The sequence below is a fragment of the Beta vulgaris genome, chromosome 6 (genome assembly GCF_026745355.1).
Source record: "Beta vulgaris subsp. vulgaris cultivar EL10 chromosome 6, EL10.2, whole genome shotgun sequence".
Classification (NCBI taxonomy): domain Eukaryota; kingdom Viridiplantae; phylum Streptophyta; class Magnoliopsida; order Caryophyllales; family Amaranthaceae; genus Beta; species Beta vulgaris.
The window spans coordinates 1,883,525-1,911,199 of record NC_079207.1 but is presented as its reverse complement, the minus strand read 5'-3'; the positions used below and the strand labels follow the sequence as shown (position 1 = coordinate 1,911,199).

General features: G+C 36.1%; 1 long non-coding RNA gene across 2 annotated transcripts; it reads right to left on the bottom strand.

Annotated features, from left to right (window-relative positions):
- Window positions 1-1,204: 1,204 nt before the first annotated feature.
- Window positions 1,205-5,137, bottom strand: LOC125498278 (uncharacterized). Of its 2 annotated transcripts, XR_007275152.2 has the most exons (3): window positions 4,849-5,137; window positions 2,530-2,788; window positions 1,205-2,404 (listed from the first exon to the last, which is right to left on the bottom strand). It is a non-coding gene; the product is annotated as an uncharacterized LOC125498278 (long non-coding RNA). The 2 variants fall into 2 exon arrangements; XR_007275151.1 differs by lacking the exons at window positions 1,205-2,404; window positions 4,849-5,137 and adding an exon at window positions 4,099-4,653 and having other exon boundaries at window positions 2,596-2,788.
- Window positions 5,138-27,675: the final 22,538 nt, after the last annotated feature.

Here is a 27,675-nt window from a genome sequence, read left to right as displayed (position 1 = left end):
ATCATTTTACACAATTATTTAGCAATCAACTACAGTATCAATTACTTACCAAACACTTTTATACAAACATCTAATACAATAAGTTATATATAGTATAATTAGCTAAAAGATATCTGCTAACTGCCAAATGGGACATTTGATAAATTTTACATGTCCAGGATACATCAAATGCTTCGGTTAATAGAGGAAAAACGAAGCAGTTTTCAACAAAAAATACTTTACTCGTTGAGAATACTAGCAACATTTGAGGGCCCAACAAAACAATTTTTATTGTTTTTTTTTTCTAAATTGATTTACAATAAATTGCTTATATATAAAAGTTGTATTTTAAATATTTTTGTTCATAAATACAATAAATATTACAAATAGTAAAAAACTTATATGGACCTGGTCTACACTAAATTAGTGTGGATCTAATGCTAATTCATGTAAATTAAGAAAAAAAGATCATTATATATATATAAAATATATATAAAGAATGAGTAAATATAGATTTTAAAAGTTTGATTGTGAAAAAAAATTAGTATGGCACAAGATGAAAATTTTATTATGATAAATTAATGTAAGAAAAAGTCACTATTGATCACTATGTTAAATAATAATTATATAATGTAACTTAAAATTTTAAAAAGTTGCTACATAGGAAAAAAAAGAGTCACAATATTAAATGAGTGGATCTGGTCAGATCCACGCTAGAATAACTACCCCTAATCTTATACTTCCTCCGTCTCAAAATATAGTTCCCATTTCTTTTTGCACAGTCTCCAAGACGTATCTTTGACCTATTATATCTTCTATTTCGTATTAGTACAAAATATAAAAAACCGATATTATGAATGTACACGTTGAGACGAATCCAACAAGACCCCACATGAATATGTTTTCGTGTATACATTAATGAGAATATTTGGTCAAAGATTTTAAATTTTGACTCTCGAAATAGAAATGAGAACTATATTATGGGACGGAGGGAGTAAGATTTACATTGATTCCAAGCTTTATAAGGATGCTATAATAACCCACTCTACTTATACTCTCTCTGTCCCAAAATTTATTTTTCATTTCCATTTTGGGTGTCCCAAAATATAATTCATATTTCCATATTTAGTTCTACATTTACGTAATTTGTCTGGAAAAATCGTGTCCCATCATTTATTTGCTTTTTGAAATTTGTTTTTTTTCCTTTGATTATTCAACCAAAATGTCACAATTAATGCTCTTTCATCAATTATTATCCATTCTCTCTCCTAAAATCATCTATTTCCATACAACATTTATTTAAATAAAAAATAATAATTTTGGGACGGAGGGAGTACCAATCAGTCAAACACTCTTAGTTTACAACATAATGACTAGATTTATGTATCAGTATCACTCATCGGACAAGAAGCCATTAGGTTTGCTCAACTTTTTGCAGGAGGATCTCTTTTTCTCAGTTCTCACAGATGAGACTGCGTGAAACTTTGTCCTTGCTGCAGAATTCTTCAACCAAATTTATTGATTGAAAGGTATGAGTAATCGGATTGGAAACATGTGACACCTCCCATCTCAAACAGCGCAAACTTGGTGTCTTCACGTTGAACAAAGACACACAAGAAGCACATTTTTTACCACCAAGCACCACACTGCTAATCAAAGGCATGTCATACTGAATAAGCAATGAGATAATTCATGTTGACTACCCAAGAGACTGGCAAAACTGGTAAACAATTTGAGCACTGCTTCAGTAGTTCAATTGTAAGCAAATAAGAACTTATAATCAGATCAAGCTGCGTTCGTTGTCCGTAATACAGAAGCTTATGGTAATTTGGTTAGGGTATCAGGAACATATAGTTCCTTATTTGCTTAACTTGGGTGACATAATAAAAGAGAACAGGAAACGACGAAGAACGTACTAGCTTTCCTGTTAGAGAGTTCATAATTTGAGGTACTTATTACTGTTTCAAATCTTAAGGCATGTCACAAGAATTAGTCTGATGGATAAAAATAGAATAGAAAATGAAGGAGTGCTAATAGTTGAAACTTGAAAGAAAGCTTGCCTCTTTTATACTATCCAGAAGCTGCAGGATCAAAGATTCAGCAGACTATGCAAAATTGACAAGCTCAAGTGCTCAACCCATCAAATGCTATGCCACCAGTGTCCAAAAATAATTTCCCATCATCAAGAACAGCCTGACTTTGGACAAGCTCCTCCTGACTAGGTTTCTGCAGGAGATTCTCAACTAAACTGATAGGAGACAGAGCTTCTAAACAAGGCCTTTAAGACACCCGTGACAACCCCATGGTTAGAAGCAATGTCAAAAGTTATAGGAATTTTGGATGATGTACAAAGCATCCTCTACAAGATTCATAATGGAGGCATCGAAACATGGAAGGACATCTCCCGTCATAATGAATAACCCATCTACAGTCCAAAGCACCAGAAAGACAGGGGTGAGGGGCCGCGGTTATATAAAGGTCAATCATAAGCTATTAGCATGATTAAGCAAACTAATGAAGAAATACGAGCAAGAACCAGAAAAGGCAAACCTCATCCCACTATCTCAGCAACATGAAAACCATAACTGGCAAACTAGCACAATACATTACACGAGCTATCCAACAATTTCTTGATTATATATAAACCATACTAATAAAAGCACCCAACAAGAGCAGACAACATATCTACAACAATTTCTCTTAGTGACCTTTTAGAATCATAGAAAGAGTTGCCTCTTGCACCATGGTAATCTTCTCACAGCCAGCATCCCTGATTGCTTTCAACGATAAGTCTGAGCTTTGATCACACCTGCAGACAGTGTGGAAACAAGGCATTGGCTGAATGGTTAACATAAACATATATTACACATTCATAAATGATCACAAGTAAAATCCAAATAATTGAACTGGCCATTCTGAACAACATTGCTCATCCACAAGGCAAACAAACTAATAGCAACTCCTTCTAAGGAAGAGCCTCCGGCAAAGTGCCTGCCCTTACGACTTACCATGTATACTGCTAAGACAGAACAAAATATATCTCACCTTGTACGAAAGCGAAGACTTTGCCATTCCCTTATCATCCTTAAAAGGTGGGAATACCTCCGTATTACCAATAGAAAGTACCCATAAAGTCAAGGAAAAACAAGGAGTCACAACAAACCCTTGCCCCCAATATGATTTTGGATCGGCTAACATGAACCGCCATTGAAAAAAACATTCATATAAGTGAAACAAGGAAATTCAAGAACAAACAAAATTGGAACTTGATAGAGTATATAAATCTATTTCTGATAGAGTATAAATCTATTTCTGGGGCCTCAACGAAAAGCTTAAGCTGATGGTTGAGGCCCCAGAAATAGATTTATACTCTATCAGAACTCCAAAAAAAAAAACCTGCGGAATTGAAAGGGTATCTGAAACACCAAAAAATGCAGGATATTTCTAAGTTTATCTCCAGCAGAAGAGTTGCGAATTTCAACGGGTTTTACACTATTCATCATTTCTCCCAACCATGCTTTATTAAGTGATCATATGAATCAATGTGGTGCTGAAAAAGCTCCTTCAAATGTTCAAAGTCTGGATTTTTTTTTTCAGGTTTGAGTGCATATGGAGCTTTTTTTTGTGTGGAAGAATTACCCAAGTTTTCTCTCTTCCTGAAAGAAGATGAAGCAAAAAAACAATTGAGGAACCCTACTGTGTATACCACTTTTCCTTGTTGTAATTTCTATTTGAATATAATGCATAACTAGAAAACTCTACCAAATTTCAGACATATCCAAGTAATTCAGCCAGAATAAATAAAACCCAACAAAAAATCGACAATTTCTGGGGCACATGAGCAACCAAAAATTCAAGTGTTCAACAATACCTCAAATTAAAATCAAAACAAACTTAGAAAACAGATGATTTCATAAATATGCAGGCAAAAAAACACTCACATTTATAGAAAGAGAGAAAAACAACAAGGAAAATAGAATTAAAAAACGCAGAATAATCACGAATAAGCCGTGAAAAAGGTTAAATTATAATGTTAATCGATTGAAAAAGAAGCTAACTGCAATTAAAATCAAATGATAATCAGAAATTATTGCGCGCGATTAAATTGAGCGAAAATACCTTCAATAATAAATGGGAGAGTTAAACAGTGTGGGTGAGAGAGAAATTATGGGGTTTCTGCAACAACGTTGATTTCACTTTAAAGAACAAGGACTGAATCAACCGGAGCATTTGACGGAAGAGTAAGTAGCAGAGTGAAAGAATCGAAAAGAGAGAGAATAACGAGTGAAAAGAAATGAGCGAAGAAGGGAATTAAAGTTTTTATGGGGTTACAAGATGAAAAGCACAAATGCTCTAACCGGAACATTTGTTAGAAAGTGCTTCATTCTCTAATCAACCGAAGCATTTGTGATTTTTTTACTAAAATCTTGTGAAAAGCCTACGAAATGCTGCGTTTGTGAAAAAAACAAAGCATTTGATGAGCAGCAAAACATTTTTTTTCTGCTAGTGCCATTGTTTTTGTTGGTTAGGTTGTAATTTAGTTTTATAAATTTAGCTAACTATAAGTTATGTAGTTTATATCTTGTCTATCCACTTAACAACGTTCTTTCTTATTTTCAAAAAGATCTTGCATATGTTTGCTATGACCTATGAGTGCACAAGTAACCAAGGATGTCTTGGTCTAGTGATTAAGATTGAGGTGTTGTGAACGATAGGTCACAGGTTCGATCCCCCCTTCTTTGTACTTTGTACTGAGTCTATTTTGCATACGTCAGAAATAGTGTTACAAGTAATTTAATAATACCATAAAAGAAAAGTGTTGTTAGTAAAAATGAACGGAGGAGGCACTTGTATTTGAGACTTTATTACCTCAACTATAGTACCCTACACGACCCTCGTTCTTATTGAGATGTGAATATGTGTTTCGAAGATGACTTGTACTTCCCAGGATGATATGTGTGGCTTGGAACTCATAGTAGGAATATCTTACGCTACTGATATGTGATATCGATCCTAACTTTCTTATTGGCGAAAAAGAAAAGAAAATGGAACTACTAGTATATAAAATCGTAATTTGATGATGTGACAACCCTTAAAAGACAATTACAAAGCAAGAAGATATATTCGGTTTTGATTGGCTACTTGCTAGCTAGTGAGAGCTGATGGTAACCCCATGAGAAGCACTTCTATTATGCTCTTTTCGTTAATGAAAACGATGTGATTGATCCTCCAATAATTAGCAATTAAATAGCAATAGTTTAAGATTGATTTGTCTTTGTCTTAAGCCTTAATCAATTGATTATTTTATTAGAAAGGATTCATTAGAGTGGACTTGCTAATTAGTTAGGTAAACTTCATACTATAAGATAGTCTAATAATTTGGAGGTGAAATGAATTATAGCATATACTCTGGTAACTCTACTATGTTTCCTGGCTTATGAAGTATATATGAAAATTGTTATGGCTCTGTTTTTTTGGGGTTGTTTCATATTAATATATTTCTTAATAGTTAACACAAAGACAAAAAAAATCCGTAGTTTTAAATAATTTGTTTATTTATGTATCTTTTTAGGTCACTGTGTTTATTTATAAAAGTCATATGACATTGGATCTGATCTTAACCCAATAAAAAATAATAGTCTTAACAAGTAATTGGATAGAGTTTAATGGAATTCATAACCAATTAAGTCTAACAATATTAATTGTTTGGACCAATCAACATTCAAATAATAAAATTGCTATAATGAACATATAACGCTTTTTTTTACCAACTATCCATCATATATTCATATGTAGGTGATTCAAATAATAAAAATTGTGCTCAGATATTATTGAGCTCATTGAATTGGTCAAACCTAATGGTATGAAGCTCTCACTTTGGGGTGAATTCTTACCTCCTAAATAAAAGATTGGATGAGTTCATCAACTTAAGATATCTTCTAGATAGGGACATATAATATCCCATTTTTACCTTTCAGATAGAAGTTTCTCTAGATGTGAACTGACTAATGAATAAAAATAGAATTTTATTTTATTTTTTTGAAAAAGTTGGTGTAGCCATAGTCTACATGGGTAGCATCCAACTATGCTAGCTAGCGAACACATGTCATGCATCCGCGGGTATCATATCAGGACGTGACCATTATACGATGATTAAGATCATATCCATAAGTGGTTCAAGAACATTGTTGGCGGTCACTTAATAGGACAAAATAGGATAATCTTTTCCTATGTAGGCTCATCATAGTCATAAACGTGGACATGAATTAGACATATTGTCATAGTACTATCATTTGTTATTATTCTACAGGGACATTATGAACACTATACTCTCTCTATCTCTACTTTCTTAATTTCTTTAAATCCTTTACAACGAATCTAATCTTTGATTTAATGGTATGAAGAGGTTTCCTCGCATTCCCTGAGAATACTTTACGTTTGCTTCCTTGCAATTGTTTCTTAGCATCCCCCCATTCTACTTTTGGAGAACTTACCTTGAAGTTCGCCACCTATTTCACCATCAGAACATTAGCTCAATTGATTTTTTTTTCTTTATCTTAATTTTTATGCAAAACAAGGGCGTTCAATTGATAGAATACCTTTTCATTAATAATTCATCTTTATGAAAACTTAATCCGCAAGGCCAACTTGGCAAAGATGGAAATCTAGTGATGGCCACTGGTGCGGGATGGACGGGCCGGATCGTGGGCCGTAGTGAGCTAGGCTGAGATTTCACGGCCCAGGACTCGACCGTGAAATTCATGGGTTGGACGTGCTGGTCCGTGGGTTGAAAGATCTTGGCCCACATCAGTCTGTTACCGATTTTTATGGTTCGAGAAACGATTTTGGCGGTTCGTGGGTCTAGTGGGCTGGATCCGACTGGTGGGCCGACATGAGAATATTTTTTTCAAAATTATTTAATCATTGAAATTATTCATTATTGTTACATAAAAATCTTTAAAATGAAGTAAAATATATACAATTATTAATATTAATGAATAATTTCATTATTTTTAAATTTGATTGAATTATAATATATGTAATTTAATTAAAATATATACAGTTTGATTAAAAAATATATACAATTTGGTTCAATATTTACTTGGACTGGGCTGGTCCGGTTCATGGGTCGGGCTGGACCGATTTTGTGGTCCGGGGCTGGGCGGATAGTAGCGGGCTTTAGTGGATTGGGCTCAAGAAATCCGGCCCGCGGCTCGCCCACCAATTTCACGGTTCGAGCTGGACTGGCCCGAGCTTTTTGCTGGCCCGACCCACACGACCCACAAAATGGACTGGGCTGAATTGACCCGCACTGTTGGCCATCTATGGAAATCAAGCAAATCCATTCAATTAAAACTTGAAAGGTGCTCGACTTGGTCTACTATATGTTACAAAATCCCACTCATAGGATGGAAGAGAGAGAAAAGTTTAGAGAGAGAGAGAGAGTGAACCCCATAAATATTCTACCCACCCCAACCACCGTCCTTACGACATTAAACCAGCCGCCATGCCAGCACACTCCCAGTGACGCTGAGGATCCAGGTAAGCAAGAGTCCCAATGTAAGGAAGCTCAGTCCCAGCCTAGCTTTAAAGCCCAACTCCAATCTGAAAAAGAGGCCAACCACCTCAATGGTAGGGAAGTTAATGCTACCAGGGGCTCCTCATACAAAAGTGCCCTTGAGGAGGGAGATGCCATTAATGCAGGGGATTTAATATCCAAATCTTTTCCCTTAAAAATTGCCCAATACCCGTATGTTACTTCTCCGCCGTCATCTTTGGGGGAAAGTGAGGTATTTATACCTATTTCAAAGGAGGAATATGAAAGTATTGCTAACCCATGGCAATATGCGCTTATATGTAAAATTCTTGGTCGGACCTTCTCACAAGATTTTTTACAGAAGGAACTTAAGAAACTATGGAAATGGCCTGGCATTATGGAAACTATACCTCTAGGGAAAGGCTTTTTCACAGTTAAGTGCTCATCCCACGAGCAGAGAACCGCTATCATAATCGATGGTCTGTGGTTTTTAATGAACCACCTCGTCTCGGTTCAACAGTGGACACCGGAATTTCAGCCATCAAATGCTGATATCACCCATTTCCCGGTATGGATTCATCTCCCGGAGCTCCCCATGGAGCTATATTCTAGGAGTATTCTGGAAAAAATTGGTAATAGTATGGGTCAGACCTTAAAAATTGATTCACACTCCATTAGTGGAGAAAGAAGAAAATATGCAGCCCTATGTATTTTAATGGATGTCCGGAAAAAACCACCGGTAAAAGCCATTATAGGCGGGGTCCGTCAACACTTAATCTACGTGGAGGGACCCTGGTGGTGCTCTAAATGTGGAAGGGTTGGTCATGGAGAGCTCAACTGTTTGATCAATCGAAAGTCGGGAAATAAACCAGAGAAAGAGGGAAGCTGTCATGTAGGTGGAGTTGAGTCCATCGGAGAAGGAAATGTTGATGGGTATGGGTGGATTCCGGCGAGAAAGAGGGAAGTTCGAAGGAAACAACCCGTACCTAAAGTGGAGCAGGGGGGTCTCAAAAAAGGGGACCGGAAGCTGGTGAGGTGGACACCAAAAAAGGTGGAACAAAGTCAACCTGTCAAAATATTGTCACAAAATCCAAGGGATGGGGACTCATCTACAGTTGGGGAAACTTCTATCCCTGATGTAAGGGGTTGGGAAACCAAAAATCCCTTTTCAAGCCTCCAAAATCTGGAGCTCTCTGTCCTAGGATCTTCCTCCACCCAAAGCAATCCCTCAACCCATACCAGGGAGATACGTAAAATGGCTAGCCCTTCTTTTTCACCTACTAGACCTAAACCATCTTGTCCATCAACTCAACTCCCTCCATCACCAACCCAACTCAGAAACTCCCCCTCAAATAATTTTAAAAAGCCTGTGCCCAATGTTTTAAACACAACTCAAAAAATATATCTGTCTTCTTCACCCCCCAAAACAGCCCCAAAACCTGAAAATATCCCCAAACTCCTCCCCACCCTAGCTGTCCCCCCCATCTCCGCCGCCCACCCCCCGCACCCATTTTGTGACAAACTGCAGTTCCCTACTGTTTGCAAGGCCGGTGAGACCGTTGACGCCGGAAGTGAATCCGGGCTATGTGGATTTACTGCTGCCGGACAACCTCGAAACTCCGACGGAGTTTTACACGGACCTATCATTACAGGAGGTCAAGGAGTTGATCCTAAAGCCACACCTACAACCAGAAAAATTCGCTCACCTGCTAATGTATGCCAATGGGGAGTTGATGGCACCACACGTGCCACAATTCCAGATGATGGCTCATTTACCATTGACGTTGAGGGTATACATGCAGTGGTTCTTGAAAAAAGAGGTGAAAGACGAGATAGAGGAGAGGAACATCATGATGAATATGGGCCCATGGTTGGACCCGACCTCACTGTTCCCGATGATAAGGACGGTAGTCTTGCTGAAATCCATGCACTTGATGCTACAAATGCGAAGCAACACGGACGGGCTGCTCATAGTGAAACTCCAAAAACCAATGAAACAAGTGGGAGTAGCGATTGCATGGGAAGAGGGAAACGCGAGAAACGGCCCGCGCGAGGCCGAACTGACCTTATGGCCTCACCGGCACATGTGGACGTGCAGCAAAACCGGCAACGAAGTCGATCCTTGGGCTCCCGGAAACGAGGGAGTATTAAGGAGGATCATGGGGCTGCCATCATTGTTTAAAGGAATGAATATCCTTTTTTGGAACGTGAGGGGTTTGGGCCGGCCCTCCTTTATGAGTAACTTCAAGTTGTTGGTCCAACAACACATGCCATCCTTGGTAATTCTGGTGGAGACGTGGGTTAATAGAGCTAGGACTGCGGAGATAGTGGCCAGCCTGGGTTGGGACTCTTGGTTCTTAGTGGAGCCTCTGGGGTTCACTAGAGGCATTCTCCTCATGTGGAACTCATTCATACTCGAGTTTTCTGCACTTGGAGAAGGAGCCCAAAGTGTGCATGGCGTGGTTGAGGTACGTAACCCGAAGTCTTCCTTTATCTTTTCCGCAATATATGCTAGTCCTAAGTTTCATATGTGAAAATGTTTGTGGGAAAACCTTAAAAATGTGGCTAGGAATGTAAATGAACCTTGGTTAGTGTTAGGTGACTTTAATGAGATTCTTAACCAAAGTGAAAAGCTAGGGGGTAATAAAATCTCTCTTACTCGTTCGAATTTGTTTGCTAGCATTATGGATGAATGCAATTTGCTTGACATTGGTTTTAATGGCCCAAAATTCACATGGACTAATAAAAGGAAAACAAACCCAATTTATGAGAGGCTAGATAGGGGGTGGGCAAATGTAGAATGGTTTACAAAATACCCTGATTTCAAGTTGTTGCACCTCCCTAGAGTAACATCGGACCACTGCCCCGTCCTTCTTAGCCTGGATAATAAAACTCCAGTTATTGGAGAAAAGTCCTTTAGGTTCGAACCTATGTGGACCCTTGACCATAGATTCCTAGGGATTGTTGACCAAGCTTGGCATGGAGGGAGGGAAACTTTACACGGTAAGATTGATTTCACTAGGGATGCCTTGAAAGATTGGAATAAAAACGTTTTTGGTAATGTGTATGTGCGTAAGAGGAACATGCTTGCTAGACTTAAAGGGGTCCAATCTTACCTTCAGGACAAACCTTACTCTACTTTTCACCAGAACCTTGAGTGTTCATTACAGAATGAGTTACTGGACATCCTTGACCAAGAAGAGTTGCTTTGGCGAGCAAAAAGTAGGATGGACCGGATTACAGAGGGGGACAGAAACACGAACTATTTCCATAGAAGTGTGACCATTATGAGGGCTTTTAATAGGATCCTGACTCTTAGGAACGATGTGGGCTTGGAGATGCATGACCATGAACAGATTAAAAATCATATCCAAGACTTTTATAAGCACCTGTACACTTCTGACCATACCTCTGGCATCATGGAGTCTAGAGGTAGCGACCCTGCTCACATGGCCAATTTGAGTCACCCGCCTTCCAATGAGGAAATTAGACAAGCATTGTTCAGCATGAAACCCTTGAAAGCCCCAGGCCCTGATGGTTTTCACCCGCTATTTTTTCAAAAATCGTGGGACATCATCGAGATGGACCTATGCAATACTGTTCAAAACTGGTATAGGCTTGGGGCTATCCCCGAGCACCTATGCCATGCTTTGATATGTTTGATCCCAAAACAACCATCACCGGAAACAATAAAGCAATACCGCCCTATTAGCCTGTGCAATTCCCTATACAAGCTAGTCACCAAAATCATGGTCAACAGACTTAAACCCCTAATCCCTGAATGGATATCTCCCAATCAAAACAGTTTTATCAAGGGAAGGGGGGCGGATATTAACCTTGTCGTTGCATCGGAAATCTTAAACTCAATGCATAAAAAGAAAGGTAGGTGGGGTTGGTTCGCTTTGAAAATAGACCTTGAGAAAGCTTATGACAGAGTTGAATGGAACTTTGTTCGATCGTGCCTTATCTCTTGTAACCTTGACTCTCTTTCTATCAAACTTATTATGAACTGCGTATCCCAAGCCTCTTCCTCAGTACTGATTAATGGGCGGAAAACGGAGGCCTTTAACCATTCAAGGGGTCTCAGGCAGGGAGACCCCATGTCACCCTATCTCTTTAACATATGCCTAGACATGCTCTCAAAGGCTATTCATTCGGCCTGTGATAGAAATGAGTGGGTCCCTTTCTGGGTAGGGAGGAAGAAGGTACCCATTTCTTACCTGCTCTTCGCTGATGACCTCCTATTGTTTGGCCGGGTAGATGAGAACACGGCCTTTTCGGTCCGGGAAACACTGAAAAACTTTTGCCATGTATCAGGGCAGAAAATCAACGAAATAAAGAGCAAACTCATCTTTTCCCCTAACACTCCGGAGGAGTGTAAGGATCTCTTTCAAACAACCATCAATGTGAGAGAAAACGAAAACTTGGGAACTTACCTAGGCCTTCCATTGACACATAAACGACCTTCCAGGGCCCAGGTGCAGTTTGTGGTAGATAAAGTCAGGTCCAAGCTAGCAAGCTGGAAAACCAGGTTCCTCTCTAAAGCGGGCCGACTGTGTTTGATTAACTCCACTCTTTCCACGATTCCTGCATATTACATGCAGGCAACCTTTTTATCATCCTCAATCTTAAAAGACCTTGACACAGTGAGTAACAATTTTCTTTGGGGGGATACCTGTGAAAAGAAAAAAATCCACCTAGTGGGCAAAGAACAAACGTTCCAGCCGAAAAACCGAGGGGGTTTAGGAATTAGAAGCCAAGAGAAAACAAACTGTGCCTATATGGCAAAGCTTGGGTGGAAAGTATCCCAAACCCCTTCCAATCTAGCTCAAGAATACATCAAGTCAAAGTATGTTCAGGATCACCGTGTCACCAAATTCTCCAATGGGTCTACCACATGGAGGAACATAGGGAGGGGGTGGCACCTCCTCCAAGAGAATTGTATGTGGAACCTAGGAAATGGGGAAAACATCCATGTATGGGAAGACAATTGGCTAGGGGTGGGGACCCTTAGATCGCTGATTAGCGGCCCACTCCAGAGAGGGGAAGTAGATTTGAAGGTGAACAAACTTGGTAGGGGGAAAATTGGGACCTGAGGGAGCTCTCCTTTCACCTGCCTCAGGCCATCCTTAACCGAATACTTAGTATGCCTCCGCCCCATGAAGAGTCACATAGTAACATTCCTACCCCATCGTTTATGGTAAATGGGGCCTTTTCGCTTGCCCAAGCCTATGATGCTCAATTACCCACCCCTTGGACCAACCTAGACTGAACTTGGAAAAATAACATGGAACCTAAATTGAAATTCTTTTTCTGGCTACTTTGGAAGGATCGTATCTCTCACATGAAACTTCTACACATAAGAAACATTGTGTCTAATTCCCAGTGTCCTAGATGCTACACCATAGGTGAGGATTCCTCACATGTTATCCGCGACTGTAGTCACTCGAGGGGGGTTTGGGATACGGGGGCCCCGCAATGCCCGAGGGGGTTATCTTTCACTGAATGGCTAAAGTTCAACCTAGGAAGTAAGGATAGTTTTAAGGGAGTGGGTTGGGCAGTCATTTTTCCATACCTTTGCCATGAGATTTGGAAGGACCGCATTAATGTTAGCCTAAAAAACCAAAAGCCGACACAACCAAATACCATCATTCAACGTGCTCTTACCCTTGCTAGGCTTCGAACTAAGGGAGGGACCTATACTAGGCAGGAGGACGGGCCAAGTACCCCTATCACCCGAGAGGTAGTAGATATTGCCATATATGTTGATGCATCCTTTGTGAATATCCATGAGCCTGTTGGACTCGGGGGGTTATTCGGAATAGGAAGGGGGATTGGGAGGTAGGGTTTAGCCATTGTACATTTGCTAGAGATAATAGTCTTGCGGAATTAAGGGCCATTAAACTGGGTCTCCAAATTGCTAAAGAACGAAACATCCATACGGCTACCTTATTTTCGGACTGTGTACGAATGATTAACCTCCTTAGTAATACTGATGGTTATGCTGACAATTATTGGAGTGATTTATGTGAATGCAGAAAGCTGTGGAAGGATCTTCCGGGAGTGAAGATTAAACATTGTAGCCGGACTCTTAACATGGTTGCAGATGGACTCGCTAAAGTGTGTCGAAGTAATGCGGATAGTATGAATGTAACTAGGATTTTCCCCACCCCCCTAGTTATATTTTGAACAATTTCCTTGCGGATTGTAAAACTTTCATGACTTAGTAATCTATATATGTTACGTTTGTTCACAAAAAAAAAAAAAAAATCCCACTCATGACTCACCTTAATTGTGGGCTACAACTACTGATCAACTGATAGCGAGTTCAACAAAATCAAGAATTGAAAGATATATACGCAAATCTTATTTCTTTTATTATGAATAAGAAAAAACAAGAAGACCAAGTTGTTTAGATATATAAAAATAGAAGCAAAGATATCCTCTCAAATTATCCCCTCCAACGGGCCACTAACCGGGCCCCTTGATGCGAGAACGACGCCACTAATCCATGCAAAACACAAGGTATATATATGTCATAATCTACAACTACCTCAGCGTGTACAATAAAATTAGAGTTTCAACTTATTACGTTATCACTCTTGAAAACTAGACAACCTTCACCTAATATAAATCAGATAAACGTTATAACATAAGGGGCAACAAATTCTTTTTGTCATTTTAATACTAAGGAGACTTGAAAAGATCACTCACTTAACTTGATGTTCTCATTGTGTTTGCATCCTATAACTAAGCTTGTTATTGCTGATTTTAACCTTAATAAGTTGAACATTATAATTTAATCGTTTTGGTGGTACATATTCTACCTTGTGTAAACCAATGACTTTAGACGTACGAGATCACAGTCAAGTCGGATTTTCATTGAAAAAAAGCCCATATTAGTGAATCGGGATGAATATTCTGCCAAAACAAAAAACATCGAGCTAGATCAATGCTAGAGCTGAATAGTCAAAAATAAGAATCGAACTTAAGAAATTATGTTCAAAGCTCAAAAAATACCACGTCATGTCGATCCAACTTTAGGTGGATCAATATATTAGCTCCACAAATGAGATTATATTGTTGAAACGACCAATAGACAAAGTTTGTTGTGAGGACACAATAATAAATCTATATTATTTATATTCATCGAATACTTTTTGAAACCATATAACAAGTTCTTCACCGGCTAATTTTTCAATTGAGCGAAATAATTTTCTTCTTCATAAATTTGTATTCACTATTTATATGCGCAAATTTTAGGGAAAATATACCATCCTAAGGATGGTACATGCATGCTCTATTAGCACAAATGTGTAAGTTGGGACAATAGTCTCACTCACGAAGTCACTTATGAAGATTTGTTTGGCACCGGCGTGCTATATCCAAGCTAAGCATATGTCAGAAATGCAAGTCTAGAGATGTTTGGCATGAGCTTTTGTGCTACACAGTCGTGCCATAACAAGGCACAAGCACAACCATGCCACGCCCTACTAAAGTTACAATTTATAAGTAGATCAATTAAAATTATTCTATCAAAATTAGTGAAACAATCATAATTTGTGAGTTGATTGACTTTTGATAAATCACGATCCACCTAATTAAATTAGCATGCATCTTGCCAATGTAAGACTATAATTTAAAGTAAGCAATACTCTACTCTTATAGCACGCAAGGAATGTGCTTCATAGATCCACTCCCAAATAAATCTCTTCTCTCCATATTTCAAATATATAACCTAGAAAATTCTCTAGCCAATAACGTAGTATAAGTGCATAATAACCATATTTATCCACGTAATTTAAACAGATTATACTTCCTCCGTTTTCTTTTAGATGTTATACTTTTCAAATCACGGACTCCTAGGTAATTTTTGAAGAAGAGAGAGATAGAGAGAATGAAAAACAAAAAGGTTCCATGTGAACATGTTATAGGAGAGAGATAGAGATTAGAGATAAGTTATTACCCAAAATAAAAGTGTAACATCTAATTTAAAATTTCCTAAAATAGAAAGTGTAACATCTAAAAAACGGAGGAAGTAATAAAAGTTTAGAAAAGTGTTGTTTAGATCAGAGATTCCCTAATCCTTCATGATTAATATAGTTAGGTATAACTAATCTTAAATAATCATAAAGTTTAATCCTTTAACCGGCCAATATCATAATGTGCCCGTGATCATGACAGCAGAAAAAAAAAATCATATCCGTAAGTATAATTTTGTTTTTAATCAAGGTCTTAAGTACTCCTTGATCTTCTGGGAAGGTCAGAAAAAGAATAATTATATGAGTTCGTGACGCATCCCATGCGTGAACTAGAATAATGATTTAAGGTCTCTTAATTGATCTCCTGATCCAATGAACCTGTTGGGTAATTATTTTTAGCATATGAAACAAATGAAGGTGCATATAGAGCTGGCAAGTTAGCACTTCAGGGAACACCCAACCTTAGTAGTATATAATATGATGATATAATATATAGTTTTTATTTCTTTTGAGATCATATAAAAACCTTGTTCTTTTAAATTGAATTGAACTGAATTGGACTTAATTGAATTGGGTTGATCTAAATTGAAATGAATGAAAACTATGAGAGGAAACTAACTGAACTGATGGTAGGAGTCCCGCGAGAGCCCATTTGGCTTCAAGTGTGGATGCAACACAAGTCTCCCTCATACCCGGCATTAAATATTCCACTTAGAAAGGAGGGGGTGGATGAAATTTGAACCTGTGACCTTTATGTCACGCTGGCTCCGATATCATGTCAAAGGACCAACTCAACCAAAAGTTTAAGTTGACGGTTGAAGTCCCAAAAATAGTTTAATACGTACTCTATCAATAAGTCCAAAAGAACCGGACCAAAATATTACATAATATATGGCTTGAAATTAAAAGGGCCTATGGTTATTGGTGGAAGTTTGTGCAAAAAGAAATGGTAAATTAAATTTGATTTTATGTGGTTTAGATCTGAAGTTGATGTGATCAAGTATCTAACTTTATTGTATTAATTTATTTATATAAGTTTTAGATAGCTAGAGTATGACACGAAATCAGCAAACTCAAGCGCCTAATAATATGAAGAATATCTCATATAATTTATTGTCCAGAACATGAATCAGATTCATGAACATTTGAAGCAATGTGTGATTTTCTAGAGAATATGCATGTTTAAAAATGTACATAAAGTGGCTAATCTAGTTGGATTTGATTCGCAATACAATTTAAGGCACTAGTATAATTAAGATTAGCTTATCATTTCTTCCAAGTTCAGACATTTTGTTTTAAGGTCTAGATTAATGGATTATACTTAAAGGGAACCTTTTTCACTTTGTTCTGAAATTGTGGGAGTTTCTTTTTCTCCTTTCCTTTTCTTTTCTTTTCTGATAAGAAGATCCCCAAATATTGACATCAATCAGTTTCATAGGTCTTTTTCTTTTCTAGCGTCCTTACGTTATAGTTTATACTTCTTTTTTTGTAAAATACCTTTTTTTGTGTATAAATTAGTTATTAGGTTCGGGCTATGTCCCGGGTAATAAAAAATTTCAATTATTAATATAATTCTTTATGATAATAACAATAAATACGTACAACTTAGCATAGTGATTAAAATTTTAGTATATGTACTTGAGATCTCGAGATCAAACCTTATACTATGCAATTTCTTAAAGCTAAGAGCGCCACGTGATACAGTTTGTTGTTTTCGCATGCCTTTTGATATATTTGTATAGATACTAATTGTTAAAATGTCATAAAAGTGGGTCATGTACCTAAGATTCGATTCATATCTGAAACTCTACCTCCAAAACTTTATTAGCTTCATTACTTGTATTTACGTGTGTTTTTTATTTCATTACCAACACTTTATTAGAAGTAATTTCTAGAAGTATCAAAAGAATGGTATGAGTAAGGCAACATTGTCTAATTCTTATTCCAATTATGATAATTAGTTTTTAGGGTTACTTAGAAAAAAAAAACTCTTATACATCGAAATAAATAAACTTTGTCAATCTTAACGATATATAGAGATAAGAAATGATGGATTTCAACTCATCAAACTTATAGCTTATGGAAAATCTAGTGGATAAATTTGGGTCTTCGCCTTTTATATTGATCAACTTTAGTAATTTATTTTAATTCATTATTTGGCTAGTTATTAAAGGAAATCGAGTAATTTGATTGTGCTAGTTTTGACTCGAAAATAGTTCAAGCTTGATATTGCCTAAGTTGAGTTTGAGTTGCTCGTGAGTAAATAAACTAGATTATTGCACTTTGCTAAATCAATCTTTGAGAAAGAGATAAAACAAATTGGGTTAAGTAGGTTATAGCTAGATGTGAAATTTGAAATTGAAAAAAGATTATGTTAACTAACTTTTTTGTTCACATTAAAGGTGATTAGGTGGGAAGGCCCAATGCCGATTAGCAATTTATCATTCCTCGATTATCTGTTGGAGTAGTTGGTAAATATAGTCTTCACATGTTATATTAGCTTATGTTTTTCTCTTTCCTTTGTGGCTCATCATTTGTGTAAAAAGAGCGTCATCGGTTTGTTTCACTAGATTTAACTTGAAAATGGTTTGAGTCGAGGGTTATAACTGAACTTTGACTTAGGGCCTATTCTCTTCGGCATAAAACAGTTGAACTGAATTGAACTAAACTGAACTGAATTGAACTGAAATGGATAGTGATATGTGAGAGTAAAAGTATTGTCAAAAGCTGAACTGAACTGAATTGATCTGAACTGAAAATAAGCTGGGGAGAACAGTCCCTTAGTTGAGTTTGGAGTAGTTTGAGTTCTTTGAAACTATCACTAGAAGAGTCTAAGAGAATTGAACCACAAATAATGAAAGAAGATATATGGTTTGAGTTTATTCTACTGTTTTTTTTTTATGTTGCCTTCCTTCATTTGGTTTGAAGTATAAGGCTATGTTCAGTTCACCTGAAATTTTCTGATCTGAACTTATCTGATCTGATCTGAACTTATTTTTTCTGATCTGATCTGATCTGAACTTATTTTTTCTGATCTGATCTGATCTGAACTTATTTTTTCTGATCTGATCTGATCTGATCTGATCTGATCTGAACTTATTTTTTCAACAAGATCTTATCTTTTATAAATATATATTATTACTATTATATTATTACTTTGTAAATCATTATTATGCAATACATTATAAGATATTCTTTATAGTGTTACTATTATTATCATTTTATTTCTATTAACTTTTATACAACTTTTATTATTAATAATAATTATTATTATTATCATTATTATAAGAACAACAATAATAATTATAATCATAATTATTATTATTACTAAAAATAATTATATAACTCAAGTCATTATTTTATAAGAGCACTTATACAATGTTTCACACTTTCCCTTAAAAAAAAGTTTCACACTTGAGAAGTCGGCAAACTGAACTCTTTTTTTTCCATATAAAAAAGAACAAGATATACAAACAACTATGACTTGAGCAAAAAATAAATAAATATCGTGCAACTTCAAATAGCTAGAGAAATTTGAAATTCGGTAGGAAGAGGTATACCGAATCTAAATTTATAATTTGTATCTCACACTTAGCTTATTTTGAAATGTAATCCGAACATAGTAGTTTCGTTATCATGAATTTGAGATATCATATTTTATATATTTCTTATTTTTGCGTCAATCTTATGTTCTTAACACGTGGCTTTTAATTTTCTATTATTTAATAACAACAAAATAACTTAATATAATAATAACAATGACATTTATAATGGTAACAATAAGATTAATAATAATTACCAATATTAATAATTAATAAGTACAACAACAACAACAATAATAATAATTCTTTTGAAAAATGTACTAGTAAATAATAATACCCCTTTGTATTTTTTTTATCTTTGTCACGTAGAATCTTGACACTATTCACAATAAGAGATAATCTTTTAGATTTTTCTCAATATATAAAAAAAAATATAGTCATGTGGGGTCTTGTTTGATTCTCTCAATGAGTACTTTATTAATATTCAATTATTATAATTTTTATTAATATGTAGTGAAAGATATTTAATAATAATAAGTTTTTAAATATAAGCATGATATGATCTGAACTGATCTGATCTGATCTGATCTGATCTGGTCTGATCTGATCTGATCTGATCTGAACTTATTTTTTCTGATCTGATCTGATCTGAACTTATTTTTTCTGATCTGATCTGATCTGATCTGATTAGATCTGAAATAAGCAAAAATAAGGTGAACTGAACATAGCCTAAGTTAACAAGTACCAACTTAACTTTTCATCAGACATACTTATTCTTTTTATTATTATTTCAATAAAACAACATAGATAAGGGAAAGAAATTATCGAGATACTCATAAGCTTATAAAATTGAGTCGGGACTTACTCGATCCAACTTGTTAAGGTTCCGACTTCAATTTAAACCAAGTCAAATTTGAATTTCTAGACAGATTCAATAAGCGTGCCTAAAAGTAATAAATATTTGTTAATAACTATTTATTTTGGTGAATGTTTCATAATAACTTTAATATATGGCTATTTAAAGGTGAAAATTAATGAGTGGCTCTAGAAGCCAAGGAAGGAAAAAATAAGAAAGATATGAGTCTAGCGTTGTACAACTTCTGGATATAAAAAAATCGCATACATAACGAATTTTGGTGCTCCACTATTTCTTTACGCTATTCATGTTTTCTTCGGATGAAAAGTCACGACAAGAAGGCGAAGATAGTCAAGGGAACACAAATTGCATGCGCCCAAAAACCTTAGCAGTTGCCTTAGATTCCCCCACGGCCATTACCTTTTGGTAACTTTCACCAAAAAGAAAAGTTAAGAACTACTCATGACCGATACTCGAACCCCCCAATGTATTTATTGACGTCTGTCTAGTGCAATAATGTTTCTTTACCAGAATAATATGTTCAATAATAGACAATAGTACCCTGTGGTTGCGAGCTATTTTAGTTAAAATTTTATTTTATTAATGTACAAGTTAAATCATTAGCATTTCTTATTTTTACTAATAAAATTTATTAAAAGTGAATATCGTAAAAGTTTATATTGAGACAAATTTAACAATATTTTCCATAATAATATATTATGTAATGCTATTAATTGTGAAAAATTGGAGGTATCTTTTAGCAGAGGAGTCAGCATCAGGCAGAGAGAAGAATTGACAAATGTTTAGAACATGAGACAGGTGGAAAAGCATGAGAAATATCTTGGTATCCCCTCTATCTCAGGAAGATCGAAAAAACTTATTTTCGATTCTCTTTTAGATAGAATTTGGAAGAAACTTCAAGGATGGAAGGAGAAAAATTACTATCTAGAGCCGAGAAATAAATTCTATTGAAGTCTGTGATTCAAGCTATCTCAGCCTATCTAATGGGTGTTTACAAGCTTCCTTAGCTTGTTTTGAATAAAATCCACTAAGCTATGGCACAATTTTGGTGGAGGAGCTCGGATTTCCAAAGGAAGATTCACTGGAAAAGTTGGGAGTCTATGTGCACTTTGAAATACTTGGACGGAATGGGTTTTAAGGATCTTAAAGTTTTCAATGATGCTCTTCTGGGTTGTCAAGCTTGGAGGTTAGTTCGTGTTCCCAGCTCTCTTTATGCTAGAGTCATGAAAGCAAAATACTACCCAACTTGTGAATTCTTGGATGCCTCACTTAGGTATTCATGTAGCTATTCTTGGAGTAGTATTTGGAGTTGAAAAGCCCTTATAAAAGAAGGAATTATTTGGAGAGTAGGTAATGGCACACACATAAACTTGTGGAATGACCCATGGGTGGTCGATGAAAATCGGAGATTTCTTACAAGTGATCGAATTGATGGTGTTAACATGGTGTGTGATTTGATTAATTTTGAGAGTAAGGAGTGGAAAGTGGACACTATTGAAGCTTCTTTCAATGAAAGAGATGTGAAGTGTATCCTTAACACCCCCTTGAGTTCACTCATTATGAAGGATGAAATCACTTGGGCTTTTACTAAAGATGCTTGTAATTCGGTAAAAACCGCATATATGATTGGCAAAGGTGGGAACCTTGATAACTTCCACCAAGCATGGGATATTATTTGGAGTTTGGAAGTGAGCCCAAAGGTGAGACCAATTTTTGTGGAGAATGTGAACCAACACCCTCCCAGTTCGAGATCTCCTCAAGAACCGCCATATGATAGATGATAACTTATGCCCTTGGGGATGTGGTGAAGTTAAATCACATATACATGCTATTTTTTCTCGCCCTCGCCTTTTGGACCTATGGCATGATTGCGGGGAAAAGAGCTGCATAATCGGTACCCTAACACTTTTCAAAATAATGCAGGTACCTGTTAGTTTCTTTGTAATACATCAAAATGTCCTTAATGACTAATGATGGTTAACTCTGTTAGTCTTAACCTAATTAATCCATAATTAGCCTAACTAAATCCTAACCCTTGACCCCTAACTCCTAACTCTAACCCCAAACTTCTAACCCCTAGCCCCTAACCCCAATCCTACCACCTCTCCTACCCCATCCCCACCCCCATAGCCCTCACCACCCGCACCCCTCCCCCACCCTCGCAACCTCACACCTCCACTCCCCCATCCCACAACCCTACAACAGCCCCCCAGCTCCCTTATACCTCCCCTCACCTTGCCGATTTTGACACCCTTGCCCCTTACCCCGTCCATTTCCACACCCTTTCCCCACCCGTCGTAGCCCCCACCCCTGCAGTCCCCCCCCCCACAACCCCACATAAGCCCACCCCTTTCACCCCTCCCCTCACCCCATCGATTTCTGCACCCCTCCCTCTACCCCCGCCAATTTGATTTCCGCACCTATGCTTGTGTACCACAAAAATCCAGTTGATTCCTAGGTTGTTTCACATAAATTAAATGGGTGAGGGTTGCGGGGGTGAGGAGGGTGAGAGCTGAGTAAAACGAAGGGGTGGGGGTACTGGGTAGAGGGGTGGGGCGGAGAGTGGTTGTTAGGTAGAGGGGTGGGGGAGGGGGCTGGTGGGGCTGCTATGGGAGTGCTTGTGGGGAAGGGGTGGGGGCTGCAGGGGTGTGGGGGGGGGGGAGGTGGTGGTGGTTGGGTGGTGGTAGGGTTAGGGTCTGAAGTTAGGGGTTAGGTTAGAAGTTAAGGGTTAGGATTTAGGGTTTAGTTAGGTTACTTAGGGTTGAATTAGAATCATAGGCGGATCTACTAAGTAACAAGGGGTAGCACATGCTACCCCTAAAAAAATTTTTTAAAAAAAAAACTGGCAGAAGAAAAATTAATAAGAAACTAATATATACAAAATCTAGCAACATATGCCTGAAGAATTCTACTAGCCGCAGTGGTAGACTCGTTTTGTTAGAGTCCGAAGACAGTGAGGTCTTTGGTTCGACTACCCACATAACATTTTTTTTGGTTTACTTTTTGTTCATTCTGTTTTGTTTTGTTTTTTCCTTTTTTTTTTTTTTCTTTTCTTCCTTTTTCTTTAACTTCCCCTATGCATTATAAGAGAATTTTTTTGGATTTTTTAATAAAATATCCATATATTTTCTCATTTTCTACATTATATTCTGAATATTTTTTTTTCAAAATGTAGCTTTTTGATTTTTTTATAGTTATTTCATATTGTATCCCTCTATCAAATTAACGTCAAGTTTTTCATTAGTTTCTTGCTTTTAGTTCTTCAGGCTTACATTATAAGAGAGAGAAAATTCTCCGGGTTTAAAAACGGTCGGATACGATAGAGTAGTAGTGTAAGTAGAGTTTTTATGGGAAGAACTATCTCATAATGTAAGTATAAAGAATATAGCATTATGAATCATATAATGATAATATAGTGTCGTATTTTTAAAAGGGTTATAAGTGTAGTTTAACGTGAATTATATTCTAGTATTATGAACGGTTATTTGGTTAATTATCTTATGTTACCCCTGATTGAAAATCCTGGCTCCGCCACTGATTAGAATTAAGATTAATGTAATTAACTATAATTAGCCATTAAGGACATGTTGATGTATTATCATAATACTGAGGGACACCTGATATATTTTAAAAAGAACAATGGTATTTGGTGAAGAAATGAAAAATTCGAGAATACTTGATGAAAAAACAGGAAAAAATTAACTAATTAAGTTAAGTTAACTTTGGGATCACAAGTATTATCTTAAGTTTAGGATCAACACAATTTCATATCAGTTATACATTCAAAATAGTGAAATTGATAATCCATCGTCTTAAGTCAAGGTCAAGCCAAACTTAAGTCACACAATGTTATTTATATACCATTTCACAAATTGACACTCCTAAATTATTGACTTGGTTGCATGACCTTGTTCACACTTGTAATCTTTTCATTGCATTGTAATTTATCACTTATTAATGTAGCATATACTATAAAACCGAGAAATTAAAGTACTCTCTTCCTATCTTATTGATGTTCCTATTTGAAATTTTGGTACAATTTAAACTTACATAAAATCTTATATCTCAATATACAAGAATTAAGACCAAAAACATAGTCATGTACGTAGGGTTTTATTTGATTTATTTTAACGAGTACTATGATAATATCAAAATTTTATAATTTTCTTTACTGATACATAATAGCATACTTCCTACTACCTGAATTAATTGCGACGCTTTGATAAAAAAAAAACTCTCATATTTTTTATCAAAGTAAGACAAGTTATTTATAATGGAGGAAGTATATTGATAGTCAAAGACGTGCATTGTCAAATTATGTACAGATCAAATTAAGAACATTTCAAATAATCAAATGGAATATATAAGATTATAAGTCAGCTAGATTCTCATAATACAATTGATGTTGAAAAACCAAATAATGTCTACTTGCTTTTCCATCAACTTTTCAAGCGGGCCATATAATTCATTAGTTTTTAATTTGTTTTTAATTTAGGGTTTATATTTTTACCAACTTTTTAATAAGAGTTGAAAATTTGGGACCAGAAAGCAAAGCTAAAGAAAAGGCCCTTGTGTGGGTGGCTGACTCTCAGGCTTTTTCAGAAGAACCCCACCATTGAGATATGAAGGGGGGGCCTTCCCCGCCTCTATATGACTTCCCCTGCACCTCCGTCTACCGGCAACGCATGCGTTAATGTTCATGTCGTCTCTCTCGATAGCCGCTATATCTGCACTTACTAAGCCCTACATGCATGTGAACATCCTTTTTAATTAGTAGTACTAGTACTATATTTTTCATTTCAATCCCCACGGCCTACCCCATAAAAATAATTCCATTAAACAAAATTACCTTCAACACCCTTCGTCTTTCATTATTTGCTACTCCCTTCATTTTAAAAAGATCCGAATACTTGTTGAAACGTATAATTTATAGTTTAAGGTAATAAGTTGTAGTCTGGTTATCATTTATCAAATATTATTACGTGTTTATGAAAGGTATGTAGTTTATTTTAGGATGGATATGAGGGCACAAGTTTTAGAAGATTAGAAAATACGTGGTTATGAGAATCACAACCTTATATTAACATAACAAATAGCGTTATTTTTTCTAAAGGTAAGTTGGAGCCCCTTGCAAGCAGGGGGAGGAAATTTGGGAATCCCTCTTGCAAGTAGGAGGAGGAATTTGGGAATCCTTCCTGTAAAGGTGAGACTCGATCAAGCACGTGACATCTACGATCGGAGGTGACGCAAACCACTAATAAATTATCACTTATTGCTCAACAAATACATTGTATGGGAGGTATACGTAAGAAGATGACAAAATAAATGGGAATATTGAGAATTTTTTAATTGGTTTTAAATTTTAAAAATTGAAATTGACCTAATTGAATGAAGGCTCTCCTTCTACCTTTATAGCACAAGTCTGATTCTTGCGGTTTGCACCTTGTAAAATGAGATCCCAAATTCCCACACCCCCCTCCACCTGCAAAACATCATCTAAACAAAGAAAAATCTTTTTTAAAAAAACAAGGAAATATATACAAATAAGTTTAAAAACAAATCAGATAAACCAGTCTACTATAACCAATATTGTACTACAAGATGATACTCCTATATGCATATAGTCTATAGGACTAGCAAGCTCTCTGCCAAAAAAAGAAAAGAAAAAATGAGTAGCAAGCTTGAAACTTCCCATAGCTTTTTGCAATGTGGTACTAACTACTATGAATTGTTTTGTCTTCACTAGATTTAGTAATTTATAGTAATGGTATTTTTATACAACTCCCATGATAAGCTCAACTTGTACGACATAGTTGTCTAGCTTGCCTTCTTCATATAGATATAGTATAGCTAGCAATCTAGCATTTTTAATACTAAATTTGACTTAGGTTATGTTTGGTAACGCTTTCCGGGAAAATGGTTTTTCTCTTTTTCAGTTTTAATTACATTGTTTGGTTGGTAAAAGAATGTAAAAATATTTTCTCTTGAAGTAAAATTACTCTTCCAATGATGAAAAACCATTTTCCTTCAAAATAAAGGGAAAACTGTTTTTCTTATCTCTCTTGTACACTCCTCTCACTACCTCCTTACTTTTCCTTTCATTTCATCATTTTTCTTACATGGAAGTGATGGAATTAAACATTGGAAAACTAATTTTGGAATTGTGTTTTCCATTGTAAATTGTTTTCCATGAAAATCATTTTACACTGAAAATATTTTAGCCATACCAAACGAAACATTAGTGTTAAAGGATTGTATCTTTTAATTTTAAGTTGGGAATCTCCACTAGTAACACGTTGGAGGAGGGAATTGAAGCTAAATTAATAATCATTCGTGCAAAATATGAAAACATAACTACAATATATGTTAAAACATTATATACGTGGAAAACTCTCACTTAAAGGGAAACAATGCACCAAGTCAATTGTATCACTAAATAATCCACAACTGTTAGACAAACATAATATCTCACGCCCTAATGCAATACATAAATACGTATCATTTCAACAATGCACAATGGGCTTCTAAAGACAACATAATATCGTGGAAACACTTCAAATAAGTATCATCTTATTATAGCACATCAACCATACATGACAGTGCACTAGCTAGCTTTCTTAGACCACACATCCACATTGGGTCTAATTGCCTAGACAACATATTCTCTTACGAAATTCAACCATCTTACGACCACTATTTCACTTTCCAATCCCAATTCACAACTCCTTACACAATTGTCGAGTTTAACACTCTAAGGGTCCGTTTGGTTGGAAATATTTTAGATTTGGAAACTGATTGAGGTAACACACTCCCTTATTTTATGTTTGGTTGGATTATTCATTTTTTTCACTCCCTTACTAGCCCAATTTTGATTCCTCCATCTTGAAACCCTCCTCACACCACAGGAAACAAAAAGTAAGGGAGTCATTAGGCCAATGATTCCATTCCTACATCAAAACAAACAAGTGTCTAAAGTAACACATTCCATTTCCATTCCATCCTTTTATCCCATTCCATTCCCTTTCCATTCCTTATTTTGAACCAAACGACCCCTAAGCTGATGCTTAGGGTGTTAAACTCGACAATTATGTAAGGAGTTGTGGATAGGGATACACAATTATCGAGTTTAACACCCTAAACCTATGATATATTCTATCTTAAGAAATTTATAAAGAAAAAAGACGACCTCCTATATATTATTCTAGCAGCTGGTCAAATATCAAATCAGTAATTTACCTTTTTCAATGCATGCTAGAATAACAGGAGTTCTTATTTTTCTTTGGAAGTTTCTTAAGAGAGAATATGGGAATTTTCTTTTTCTTCTATACATATATTGAAGATTGACATGCAACTTATTACAAAAATATAATGCATATATGTATAAAGCTAGTGATACTTAAATGCTTTTACAGACACATGTCCCCCTTTTTCAAAAATTATGTAAAATCTAAGTGACATGAACATATTCCTTATGTAAGTTGAAATCTAATAATGCATTACATATATAGTAATATGTTCTTATTGCATAGTCTTATAAATCTGATCGACACAAATATATTCATAATATAAGCTGGATGCCAGTTAGAAAGTACATGGGGTTGTAATCTTAGATTGATTTTCTTAGTACTCTATCCACATGCTCCAATTAAACATCCACAATCATTGTGCTTGGATATATTTCATTAAAATCCAACCAACCAAGACCCACCTTATTACTAATACATAATATCATATCATACCCCATTATTTAAGCACTAA